The 14,119-nt window shown below is 41.4% G+C and overlaps 1 protein-coding gene and 1 long non-coding RNA gene across 2 annotated transcripts in view; one reads left to right on the top strand and one right to left on the bottom strand.

Moving 5' to 3' along the window:
* The window catches only part of LOC308399930 (A-type voltage-gated potassium channel KCND2-like), a 103,834-nt gene that overhangs the window by 27,370 nt on the left and 62,345 nt on the right, over positions 1–14,119 (top strand). The gene's annotated exons all lie outside the window — the stretch shown is intronic.
* LOC308399933 lies at positions 3,131–7,382 on the bottom strand. Its single transcript, XR_013972273.1, has 3 exons — positions 7,213–7,382; positions 3,957–4,077; positions 3,131–3,229 (listed from the first exon to the last, which is right to left on the bottom strand). It is a non-coding gene; the product is annotated as an uncharacterized lncRNA (long non-coding RNA).

The following is a 14,119-nucleotide window of genomic DNA, read 5'->3' as shown; positions in this document are numbered from 1 at the left end:
GGGTCAATTATCTGATTGAAAATATTTACCCGTAAATCACAGCTTCTATACTAACTCTGGACTGCTCATCACTTACCAAAACTGAAATTGTTGCATGCAATTTTGGATAATTAATGATAGCAAGAAATGAAACATAATGTTAACTATGATTTTGATATGCAAATGCATATTTACTGTAGTTAAGATATGAAGCCAAGTGGCATAAACTGCAGTTTTTAAATGTTCTTGTTGAGAAAGAAAACAGGGAAACAAAGAAAAAGAGAGTTTGTTGCTCCACAAAGAGCCAAGATAAAACTAATCTGAGCCGCAGAGTTTGTTTCCTGTGGTCCTGTAATAACTGATTCCTGTTTTTATGTTCCTGCTTTATTTCCCCTGCTCCCGCAGTAAAAATCAGGTCGACGGCATGAAAACATTCATTTATCTGCAGATTCACACATGAACACAGAGAGAGTAGAAGAAACGAAGCTTCTGCTTTCACCCTGCTCTCAAATTATTATATGAGTCTCTGATGTCAGCGGAGTTTTGATGAGCACCCCGACTTCATCGCCTCCAATATTTTTACATCCCACAAACTAGGAGAAGGAGGAGCTCCTTTATTCTCAGCTCGTAGGATTTAAAAAACAAAAGGATGGAGGAAATTAAACGGGACGTGAAATGACAGAAATTACTTTACTGTGTGACACAGACTTAATAAAAACAAGAAGACTGTGCATGAAATATTAACAATGGTTAAAACAAATGACAGCAGTCAGAAGTGATAGCCCTATCCTGAAAGCTGTATCGTCATCACGTCACATCATGTCATAACATGCTGAACATGTAGCATTTTCAGAGGAAAATCAATCCAAACAAAGCTGCTGGTCACAGTCCTAAAACACAAAGTGAGGTTCGGGGATAATGACTTCAAGAAAACTGTTAAACTGTTACTCATACAGGACATTGTGGGCTAAAGTGCTTGAGCTGAAGGCAACTGAACTTTGTAAGTTCATGAAGGTGTGTCACTGTTCATCAGAGAGGCTTCTTCAGGTCATGTGAGCCTAATCACCCACATGATTGCAGGAACTGCCTCGCTTATGGGTCGATACCTGGGAATCTTCACCAGCTTCTAGAACTGAAGAAGTTTTCTGGATGAACCTGCAGTACAGTTACCTTCAAGTCAAGCACTTCTGATAAGTGTGCTGTTTGTCTTTTCATCACTGACCTCACGCTGAGGCTCAGTTTGGTCATGTTCTTCATTTACCTCTACCTTCAACTGCATGTGGTTCGCGTTGTCATCAGTTTCACACCCAGTGTTGTTGACCTTACATCCATACTGCATGCATCACACTCACGATATTTAGTCATACCTGAGCAGAACCTGTAACACCCATGAAACAGGATTCACTTTCCCACTTTACCCATCCATCCATACTAATCCCTTCTCAGTCCTCCTATAGAGCAAAATCATGTGACTCCAGTGTTGAGTACTGACAGGCAAACATGCAGCACTGACAGGTAAACCTTCATTAGAGTGCGTGCTGAAGGTCACAGGTTGAAGCATGTTTGATGAAGTGGTGAAGCTGAGATTTGTCAGCTTTCCCTGGAAGTTTTGTGCTTTTCAGAGTAGATATGGATGAATTTGGTTTCATGTCGTTTGCTGTTTTCACTTTTATCTTTCAGTGGAAGCTTTTTCTGAGTTCACCTTAACTGTGACAGCTTGTTTCTTGCCAATCAGGGTCCAGTATGAAGTTTCAAGGAGGAGACAGGAAACACAGTGAGAGTTATTATTGTCGGGATATTTTTATTGCTTAAACCCGTCTGAAGTGTTTTATTATCTAAACTTAGCAGTAGGTTAGAGCTTCTTTTAGAAATCTTTCAAAGCGTTTAATGTTGTCTCAGTGTTTCTGGTGCTCAGGGACCAGAACTCTTTGGTCTGTGATGAGTCTGATGACGTGGCCTGAAGCAGGGCTGGGCAGATTATCTGTGTTTTTGTTTACGTGACAGGGACAGCTTTTATTCTGAAAATCACTGAATGTATCTGACAACTGATGACAAAATCAAAACTATAAGTCTGTATGTTGGAGATTAGCTCATACCTGCCTCTGCGGCACCTCCAACTCTGACCTTTGACCCTCATCAATGTGAGAACAAATTGTCCCTGAGGCGGATTTAATGTTCGATAACCTTAGCGGGCTTTCCGGCAGCAGTCAACAGAGTCTGGGTGGAGCAGGACTTAAAGGATTGAGAGGAGGAGATGGAGGAGGAGGAAGGATCAAAGGTTTCACAGTTGAGCTGAAGCACAGACAGAGGCAGGAAAAAAGAGGATTAAAAAACGCTCCTCAACTCCTTGATCAGCTTTTAGTTTCTGCTTCCACATCTTCATCTGACTGACTCAGACTGAAAAAATGCTTTCACAGTGTAAACCTGCCGGCCGCCTGACCTCATGTCACGCCCTCAGCAGGACGTCGCCGTGGTGCACAGATGGTCCCGATTTAAAGAAGGTCTGTATAACACCATGACAAGGCTCGTTCTTACTCATTAGCCTGAAATTAAATAGATGTTTTCTCCATTTAGTCTCAGAAGAAACACGAGTCCGCTGAGCTGTGAATGCTGAGACTTCATCAGATCATTACATCCAGTTTAAAGGAAGCAGAGCTGCAGCCGTGACATAAACCTGCTGTGAGGGTTTAATATGCACCGAATGAAGTCCAGAATAATGAAACACGACGAAGGTCACAGCTGGATTCAGTCCTCAATACTTTTCATTTATCACGTTCATTTAAAAACACTCAGACAGAGGAGCTGTGTAAGCGCTGCTCACATCCACTCGAACACAAATATGTAATGAAATCTAATATTTCAGAGTTAGTTTCTTATTGCAGAAGGTCAAAGAAACACAGAGAGTTCAGTCATACAAGTAGAAAACAGATCAGAACTGAAGGCACTCAAACCGTGACCTTCACCACAAAACAGCATAGATTGTGAACACGGTGCAAAAATCAAGCCAAGCACAGGAAAAAAGCCCTCCTCAAAAAATCTGAGAGTAAATCCAAATGAATAACCCATTTCCCAGAATTTAAACTAATGATCAAGGGGTTCAAAAATAATTTTTTACTTATCTTTTATTTTAGAAAACCAGAATACTCAGGATGCCATAAATACACAGCCAGTAATCGTTCTTTAACCAGCACACAGTCTCCTTTTCCCAGAAGACAGACAGAGGCTCTCTGTGGGCTCCGGGTCCTCATCACTGCATGTGTCATTCAGAAAACAAGAGAAAATGCTTTATAATAACCATCTCATCTAAACCATGAGCAATTGAATGTTATGTAACAGTGATCATTAATGATGTCTATAAATTGGTCTAAATGCAGTTTGAGGGGCTGGAAATGTCTTGATTCACTCTTTAGTTTTAAAGCTGGTGAGCTAATGCTGACATCTGATTCGTTATTTCCCCCTGAGAATGAAGATGGACTTGTATGAAAGTCATTACCATAAAACAGAACACAGTCCTAATATTATCAGAATGGAACTGTTAGCAGCTATGATCAAATATTACTACATATAATAAAATATTTTCTAACAAGGGTAGAAATGATTAGAATTTTAGACAAAATATAATTTTAATCATCGTCAGGGGTAAAATTGCTATAAATTAGGTCAATTAACATCTGTTTACAACCTTGTTTTTAATCCTGAGAATGTAAAATAGAAGATCATTTTGAAAAAGTCATAACAGAAACTAAGACATGATTAATCCCACAGAAAACACAAGAAAAACAAAAGCACTCGCAGGTTTTTTAAAGGAGCTACAACAGATGTTCAACACAAGAGCAAACCGTCCACCAAACGGAGGTCTAGGTTCACGGCTGTGTATTCTACAGCCTCTCTGATGACTTCCTTTAAAAATATGTCATAAATAAAACCTGAGTGTGATGAAGACAAGGCTCTGACTGTGAGGCCAATCTATCGATTACCTCTGCGGACTGATCGGTGTGTTTGTGAGATTAATGAAGCCATGGTGGGACCCGGGTGGGCATCACCCACTATCACTTTCCTCCTTCGATCAGAGCTCGATCGGCGCTGATTGGTTTTGTCCTGCAGGTAAAGACGAGAGAATTGCTCATATGATCGTCTAACAGAAAAATATTTCTTCCAGTTTTATTGATGCGTTCACTGAAAGGCTGGAAAACACAACAGCACCTTCACGCTTTCTGTCAGCATGATCAGCTTCCACTGAATTATTGATCCTTTCTCAGGGATGCAGCAATATTCAGGGTTTTTCTGTTTACTCATTGAGCTTCTATCGTGTGGGGCTGCTGGTCCACACAAAGAAACCGGCTTTATAAAAGCAGAATGAGCTGTTCCAGCATTTCACCGCCACACTGAGTCACAGATGTTTGTGGGTCTGTGAGTGTTGTCTGAGAGCTTGGACTGAGTGGGTCTGTGTCTGTGTGCACTTACTGTCACAATAAGCACTCCTTTAATCTGACTTCATGCTGGGAGAATGTGACTGAAGCTAACGCTGCTTCATGTCAGGTAAAAAAGGTTTAGCGCCTGCTGGTCAATGTCTTTAATTAGAAAGGTGAAAATGATATCCGTTGCTCTGCGACATCTCAGTCTGTGCGACTGATCTAAACAGACTGAGGCCCGTGGTCGCCACAGGGAAATGTGTGGTTGGAGAGCGGTTGCTGAAGGTTGCAGGCAATTAGGGGCAACCGTTTGCCCAAAGCTGCACTTAAATTGCTTTGGTTGCCTGTATGTTGCATGAAGATGCTGACACTGCAAGTGTTCGCCTTCAGTGTAAAACCTCTGCCGTATCACTGCAGCCAGGGCACAGCTTCTGACTTTGGAAGCAGCGGTCTCTGGTTCATGTTGTACTTGATCACGCTTCACTACCACTCAGTGACGGCAGCCACCTGCTAATGACTGCAATCACAGGGAGGTTTGTGGTGCAGTGGCTGGGAACGGGCGCTCCTGACGGGCCTCCTGGCTTTGCTCAGAAACACTGATGAAGCCTAAACGAGTTCAGCTAAACGTGGATTACATTTTTCAACAGGCAGCTGCTGAAGATCAGCTCAGTGTAGAAGAATATACCCCGACCCCTCATGTGCTAAGCTCCCCACCCTCTCTCTCTCTTGCCTCAGTCGGACCTCCTGGTTTCAGTTCTGTGAGAAACTTCTGGAGTTTTTCGCTGAGGGGATCCAAACTTTAACTGACTGAGCACAAAGAGTTTGAGCGCATGAATAAATCATTGTGTGGAGCAAGTTTGCAGGTGCTTTTACAGAAACTTTCAAAAACACACAAAAACTTCTTGTTGTGTTCAGAGTGGAGAAGAATTCCAGCCAGCGGCTCATTTTTAAAATCAATTATGTCTGCTGTGATGCTGCAACATGTGTTTCATGTTCTTCACGTCACGCAGCAGTCGATACAAACGTCTGCTGAGATAATGAGAGATAAACTTTTACTGTAGTGCTCTTTGAGAGGAGCTCGGCTCGCCTCACAGCTGCATGAAAAACACAACAAAAGACGCAGAAATGCAGAAATAGTAGACACAGATCAAATCCACGCCTCAGAGCGCTCAGAGGTTTTCCTCCCAGCTGAAATAGATTACACATCATCGGTCGACAGTGACTCTGGGTCAGTGTTCCAGTTTCTCTTATGGACATGCAAAGAAAAGCTCACACTCTGATGTCATGAGCGTGAGTGCAGACAGATGTTCACGTTCTAACGTCACAAGACCTCAAAGTCGGTTTTAACCAAATGCGCTTTTTGTGACTGGATGGATACCCACAGCCAGGCTATCAGTGTGTATCCAGAGTGCGTGTGGGGACGTCACACAGACTCAGCTGGTAATTAGTGCTGAGCAGGTGAAAGAAGGGCGTCTGTGAAGGGCCCACAGGAGGATCTTTGAGAGGTTCTTGTCTTCTCGGGAGCTTTTGTAATAAAAAAGGTCACTCTCTATGTGAAGTCACATTTTTCTGTCAGTAAGAGTTTCTGTCTGGGAGCAAAGTTACTTCAGTGTTTACAGCATTTTATATGTAGAAATAAAACATGAAAACACAGAGGCCCAACAGAGGACTCAGGCTATATAATAAACTGCTGTGTGTGTGTGTCTGTTGTTCTTCAGTCTCGTCTCTGATGAGTTGTTATGAAGAGGAAATATTACAGAGACCAGAGCAGTGTTGGTTTTGGCCCACTCTTACTCTGTGTGTGAATTTTGGATGATCAGAGGCGTCCTGATGTTACGGAGTACAAATCTTTACAGGTAAATTTAAGGCACACTCACTCGAACATGAGATATGTCCAGCTGTTACAGAGAGACCAAAGCAATACATAGAGGATGGAAAACAAAACAACATTACAAATTAGATATGAAAAATATTAGTAATATAATATAGTAGTAATAATAGTAATTCAGGTGTACTTCATATATTTTGTATAACAGGTCTGCTGCGACAGGCAGCAGAGTGCAGGACACACTGATGAAAGGAGAACCTTTAATGTACTGATGGAGTCCAAGGGCAGGAATAACACAACCCATTAATGGAGAACAGGACACACACACACACACACAATCAGGAGGCACATAAGGTGGAAGTAAAATGAACCTGTGAAGGGAAACAAAGAACCAGAAGATGATGATTAAACTGAAAAACATGAAGAAACAACAAACGCAACACAAACCAAACACCTGTCCAAACTTAAACCGTGACACCTGAGCGGATCCAGAACTCAGGATTACCACAGATTACAAGATAAACTCAGGATCAGTGTTGGTCAAGTTACTTGAAAAAAGTAATCAGTAACTAATTACTGATTACTTCCCCAAAAAGTAATCCCGTTACTTTACTGATTACTTATTTTCAAAAGTAATTAATTACTTAGTTACTTTTTAAAAACACAATTTACAACCTGAAGAGGTGATAAAGCGATAGATCTTTCAGCCCAATTCTACTTTTTCTACATAATCCATCATACAAAATGTAATCAAATGGAAAAGTATCTTTTTTTTAACTTGTTTTATCAGTTTAAATCTTTTAACTTTATGCATCAAGCAAAAATTTAATTATATGCAACATTCTCTGACATTTAAACCTATTTTCTACACATTCCAGCACATAAAATAAAATATTTTTTGTGTTTACACTCACTCTTTCAAACAGATGCAAGTAAAACACAGCAGAAAAAAAATTAAGTCAAAGACTAGCGGTCCTTTTGCTCTATTTTCACCTGTAAAGCAGGAGTGGTGCAGGCGGAGGTTTACCCTGGTGCAGGTGTGCCGCGGTCAGTTAAAGAATCCGCGACTTTCTCTGTGAGTTTCCCATTACGTGGTTGCGCACTCGGTGCTTGCTTGGAAATTTAGGGGTGTTTTTCGCTGTAAAAAGAAGTTTTCTTCCCACGCACGATGGACGCTAATGTTTTTGTCACTTTTTATGGAATCAAACTTAAAGTAAGGTCAGTACTTCCATGCTTTAAACGCTGCACGCTCATACTCTCTCCCACAATCGATATGTGATCCATTGTTGATCTGCACACAGCTGTTGTCACTAACGGCGCACTCGCTTACGTCACTGTCATGAGACATTCTCGCAAAGAATCACGGTTTTAGTAACGCAGTAACGCAGCGTTCCTACGGGAAAGTAACGGTAATCTAATTACCGTTTTTGCAATAGTAATCTCTTACTTTACTCGTTACTTGAAAAAAGTAATCAGATACTGCCCATCTCTGCTCAGGATTACTCAAATTTTAACCAGGAGAATCATTTGTCTATCTAAAATAACGTTTCATTTATTTTGAGCTACAAAAAAAACAAAACTGAAAGAACAGCCTGAACAGAAGGATCTGATATTACCAGAAACACATGAAATCAATTATAAATAATACAAATGTTCATAAGTAACATGGATCAAAACTCAAACAGGAACCTGGAACTCGAGCAGAACCAGAATCAGGGACGGAAACCCTAAATAGCCCCAGGCCCGGGGACCATGTACAGAGTTTTCTGTGAAGTGTTTGTTAGAAAGTGTTTTTAACCCCACTCAGACTGAGGGAAATATTACTGGAGTGATGAGAGACTGAGCGTCGGATGTTTTTTATGTGTTCGAGCTCCTCAGAGCGTAGACTGGCGCGCTAAATGAGTGTCAGCCTACGGGTGTGTGTCTCTGCCGTCTGACAGCAGCTAAACAAACAGTGTTCAGCTCCACACACACCAACAACCTGTTTCATCTGCTGTCACAGCTCAAATGTTTGCTCACCGCCGCAGCTCCGGAGCGCAGGGAGCGTGCTCGGTGGCTCCCCTTTGTTTTCCTTCTTTGCTGCTTTCGGAGGAGACACAAAGAGGAGTGTTTCAGTGCGAGTGCAGGAGCAACAAGAGCTTCTGAGCTTTGGTTAATATGAATCCTGTGCCTGTACAGGTGGACTGGACCCTCATCCCATCAGTAGTAGTGTTAGATTAAGTTCATCGGCTTTTCTCTTTATAAACATTTCAGTCATTAACTGAAGACTGAAACTGTGTGGGATAGGATAAGTAAGGCTAAGGTAGACTATGTTTAGATTAAGTCTGACTACATTCAGGTTCACTTAATTTAGATAATGATAGGTAGGTATTAAGGTAGGTATCTCTGGGAAGATTCAGGGCTGAGTTGTGTTAGGTTAATATTATATTAAGCTAGGATAAGTTTATGTTAAGCAGGGGTCCGTTCTTCGTACCTCGCTAAGTAAGTTAGCTGGATTTGATTGTTGACGATTTTGCGTGATCTTGGATCGTTCGGTTCTCCGAAGCTCATCCGGGACTTGCTGTCATAGCAACAGATCCGTAAGCGTAAACCTGCTCGGGAGCAGGCTTACTTTATGTAAACAAGATTAGATCGCGGCTACTCAGGTATGTCCGCTTCATTTATACGAAAGCAACAGCGATATTTTACCACTGTTATTCCATAAATAAATATTATCAATGTAACTAAAGATAATGCAGTACTTGATCCTTTCATTGATTTCATACAGATACATACAGGTCATTTCCTAAAAAAAAGGGAAATGTACTATTAATCATTCTATTTCATGTATTTGATTATTTCAGATGTAATTCATATTTCAGAGTAGCAATTGTAAATTACTTCGTGTAATCAAGATGAGAGACCACGGCTATAAAAGCGAAGGTGGATTTGGGAAGTCTGTCGCAGCCATGTCCTGTCCGTATACGCGAGCCACCCATTGCGGAAGGTGCAAGATTGATAAGGAGAGTTTTCAGAATTCAGCGTATATTGCGGGATAGTCAGGATCCTTTTGCTCAGCGCGACAGTGTGCTCATAGAGAGAGATCGATTTTCCCGTGAGGGTATTATTTACTTAACCAACTTGTTGACGAGGGGGTGCAGGACCACCACCTGTCTTCTTTTGCTCTGCCCTTTTCCTGGTTGCTGTTATAAACAAACAAACAGATTATTTCAGGGTCTCTTTTCAAGAGACTAAAAGCAATATAAGTGATAAATATTACCATTCTGTAGAATATTCTTATATTTCACTTTTACTTGTTCCCATGTTCTAGTGGGTCCTGTTGTGGCTCTAATGTGAAAGAGGATATAATATAACAATATAATATAATGTAATATAATATTGGATAATATAGTGTAATATAATAAATCTACCCTACCGCCTACTGGTGTTGGCCAGAGGGGCCGATGGCGCGATATGGCAGCCTGGCTTCTGTCAGTCTGCCGCAGGGCAGCTGTGGCTACAACCGTAGCTTGCCTCCACCAGTGTGTGAATGCGAGAGTGAATGAATAGTGGCATTGTAAAGCGCTTTGGGTGCCTTGAAAAGCGCTATATAAATCCAATCCATTATTATTATTATTATTAAATTACTTACGAGTTTAATTTGTCAGCAACTTTCTGCCAGCCCTCTCTCCTTGCTTTTGCAGCCTTTGCAGTGTTCCCTTGCGTTTTAATTAAACTCTGAAACTCTTGGAATCCCTCACTCAAGAGTTCTTGCTCTGCTGCCGAAAAATACTGAGCGCGCTCCTTCGACATTTTCGCCGACCAATCAAAGGGTTGCCGATCAATGTTTCTACTTTCGATGCGTAGCCCCTTTTAAGCCAGCCAGTGATCTCACATTACTTCATCCAGCTATACTAATCGTCAACAACAGGTGTGTTCAGAGAACCGGAATAGCGAGCTCAAAGTTAGCGCAATGATTTGATCTTGGATGTGTCATTTGATCTTGGATGTAGTAAGCGAGGTTCGAAAAACGGACCCCTGATCTATGTTTAGGAATATGTTTAACATTATATCGAGTAGGACATAGTTTCTTGATTGATTTATATAGTAGGTTTTAAGATAACCTAAATTTGACTTAAGCAGAGCTCAGGTTAAAGCCGTATTACAGTTTAGTAACTTTACAGGACACAAATGAAGTTAGTCTGACTTAAATTAAGTGTTTATGTGTTTGACTTAAGATGTACTTAACCTAAATTAACCAAGGCTTAAATTAAGTAGGATTGTTCTAAATTAACACTGTAACTAGGGGTGGGCGATATAAACGATATACGATAGAAACGATATACGATAGAAACGATATAAATTTGGCCAACGATAGAGATTTTGACTATACCGCTCTATCGCGATAGCGCATGTTGATGATGTCATCAAGCTGCGCCTGTTTTGGTCGAAAGCATGGCAGCGGCTACAACCATTATCATCTGCAAATTATGCCAGGCGACAGTCATAGCAAAGAGATGAAGCACTTTTGAAATATGGGGAAAGCCAAAAACTGCGCTTCCTCCACTTCCGTAACATTGATTCATTAATGTTGAATTCTCTCGCAGCTGTTCTGTTCCCATGTTGTTGCAGTATTGATTGATTGATTGATTGATTGATTGGTAATTTATTTCAACATGTGAACAATATACAAGTACATTTAGAAAAGAAAATAAGAGAGAAAAAAAATACTATACAAATTACATATAAAAAAAAGTTCTGATTAATTTACATGTTGAAAGGGAGTGGGAAGAAGTATATATTAAAACTAACCTCGTATTGTGGATGAATGATCTCAGTTGTTCTCCTGACTGAAGTTTGCCCCGTGTATAGCATCCTGCTATGTGATTGCATTTGTCCCTGACCACCAGAATCCCTCACGTTAACTTTTATCGAGTGGAAAAAAGTTGGCGTTCATCCTCCAGCTTCACTGTGCCAATGTTATGCTAACATAGCAGTGTCGCTAGCAATCACGTAGCACAACATTATATATCAGCTAACCCAACTTCAGTAACCCTACAAATGCCACTGCAGTTTAGTTTTCTGTCTTCATTTATGTTGGAAGTGGTAGCAGAGCTGTACGTTTTAATTAGTTTCAAAAATCTCTCCATCAGAACATGGTATGAAATGTTTAGGTGTAAACTAGCGAGCTAACTTCCTGTTAACTTCTAACTTCTAACTTCCATTAAATTTAATAAATTCTGTTTTCATGGATGCCTGGATGTTAAACTTAATTGTTACACCTGCTAAAGCAGCAACGCTGATGATTTTATTAAAGATGAAAGAATTTAGACCGTTTTTAACTCTCAGTGTTCGTTTGATTTGGGACCTGAAGCGGACAGAGTTTTGGACTCAGATTACTCCATGAAGCTCCTCACTACGGCAGCCCTAATGCTCTGACAATCCATCAAGGTCAGTAAGCACAACCAGAATTCATACATAAGGCACACTCTCGATTTTTGAGAAAATTAAAGGATTTTAAGTGTGCTTTATAGTGTGGAAAATACATTATACAGAAGAAAAGAATATATCGTGATATATATCGTTACCTCACGTGCTTCAAATTATATCGTGATATGGATTTTTGGCCATATCGCCTAGCCCTAAGTGTAACCCAAGAGTATCATATTTGATGCATGAGGTTTTGAGATCTCAACATCATCAGTGTGATTTTATCCCCTGAAGAACTAACATTAAAAAAATGTAACAAAAATAAATGGTCTGCATTTGTATAGCGCTTTTCTAGTCCCTAAGGACCCCAAAGCGCCTCACACTACATTCAGACATTCACCCATTCACACACACATTCACACACTGGCGATGGCAAGCTACATTGTAGCCACAGCTGCCCTGGGGCGCACTGACAGAGGCGCCCCAGGGCATATAGTACATATAGTAAATAGTACTCGAGCATTCAAATGTATAAATTTATAAACACTCCAGTTTTTAAAATTAGAATTATTTCATGGATCAGGCTTCAGAGGATTAGTATACACCTACACGTTGAAGACTGAGTTTGGAGGAAAGTTCAGTTAGGTTATGTCGAGGTTATGTTTAAGTTGTTTAAGTTTAAGTCCTGCTCAGTATAAATAATGTAAAGATGACAAGCGCCAGACTTCCTCACTTTCTGCTGTTTGTGTTTTCAGATTCAGAGGGGAGTGTGTCTGTGTGTGTGTGTGTGTGCCTGTGTGTGTGTGTCTGCGTGTGTGTGTGTGTGTGTGTCTGCGTGTGTGTATTTATCTGTGTATGTGTGTGTGTGCCTGTGTGTGTGTGTATTTATGTGTGTGTGTGCCTGTGTGTGTGTGTATTTATGTGTGTGTGTGTATGGGTGTAGAAGCTGAATCTGCCTCCACAGAGAGCACAGTGAGATGAAGAGGAGAGATAAATGAAGTGGGTCAGTGAGCTGCAGCAGATTGAGATAAAAACCAAACAAACAGGAAAAATGTCCTCGGATTAGTTTAAAGAACACTTGGCCGGTGGCGCACCGATAACGCTCACACATCCAAGGCTTTAACACTTACAGCAGCGTCTGCAGTGCGCCTCCTTCAGCTGTTAAATACAGCCTTCATTTCTGAGCGGGAACAGAGGAACTCTTCACCTCACAATCAGACTGAGATCTTCAGTCCATGCTCGCAGTTTATCACATCACTTGGTACCCCCAAGGCTCCTCGTGGCCGCTTAGTGAGTAACAGAGCGTTCTCACTCCCGAGGCGTAACATGTCGACGTTTTGTCACGTCCCGCGGCGTTCCTGAGGAACGCGAAAGGAGACCTTCGGCGTTCTTATGGTACGCGGCGGGTTATGGCTGGAATCCAGTGCAATGACGCTCCCGCGGTAGTAGACGTTCCAGCCCTGTATTCCAGCCCTAAACCTAACCTTATCCCTAGCCCTGACCATAACCTTATTCCTGACCTTAACCAGGACTTTAATGATGTTAAATAGCGTGTTTCTAAGCGATTTGAAGAAAAAGAGCGAACATGTGTAGGTTCAGTCCAGACGGTTCTCATATTTCCTCTTTTTCCGAGGTCGTCATTTAGGAACGTGGTGGGTAGCCGAAAACGTAATATGGTGACGATTTGTCACCTAGCATAAAATGTTACGCTTTGGGAGTGAGAACGGGTTGTGAGTAAATCTACATCAGCGGGAAATTTACCGGCAATCACTTGACAAGAACAGCCAAAAACCCAACAGGAAGCGCTTCAGGTACATGTCCACTCAGAGACAGCTGCTCTAATAGTAGCTCGTCATCCTCAGATCGTCTACAGCCAAATCAGTTCTGATTTTAAAGCCTTTCCTCTGCCATGCTGAGGACCTTAGTTTAATTCTGAGAATACTGGACTTGTAAAAGTCTCACTTAGGCTGAAGTTCGCCATTGGCTCGTTGTATATCACTTCGTAGCTGATGATTGGTCGTTCCAGGGAAGCTTTTGATGTATTTACTGCCCACTTATCAACCACTAGCGTCCTTTCCTGCTCTTATAGTGGCTTTAGTCACTTTAACTCGGTACCCCTCACGTTGTGATGCTGTCATTGCTGCATCGTGACTTTCCTCTGTTCACTCCTCGGATGCTGGCTCTTCCTGTGTGAAGGCCTCTGTTTTAGCCCAACCCCTGATTTTTCAGTATTATAAAGCTAACAGCTAACACCTGCTAACAGCACAGCAGCATGCTGACCAGAAGGATCTTCTCAGGCAAGATGCTGCTGCTGCCTGTGTGAGAGGGTTAACGCTGGAGTTGAGCCTTGAAGTTTTCCAGCATTTTGCCTTTTTTAATGGAGCAGATTTGATTCTGAAACCTAACCAAACATCAAAAGATAAAAGGTGTTTGAAGGCACACAGACTGTGAAACCCACTAAAGCTCATTTGAGAGGCTGAAATGAGATAAA

This window comes from Rhamphochromis sp. 'chilingali' (genome assembly GCF_963969265.1).
Source record: "Rhamphochromis sp. 'chilingali' genome assembly, chromosome: 7".
Lineage (NCBI taxonomy): Eukaryota > Metazoa > Chordata > Actinopteri > Cichliformes > Cichlidae > Rhamphochromis > Rhamphochromis sp. 'chilingali'.
This window is presented reverse-complemented; position numbering and strand designations above follow the sequence as displayed.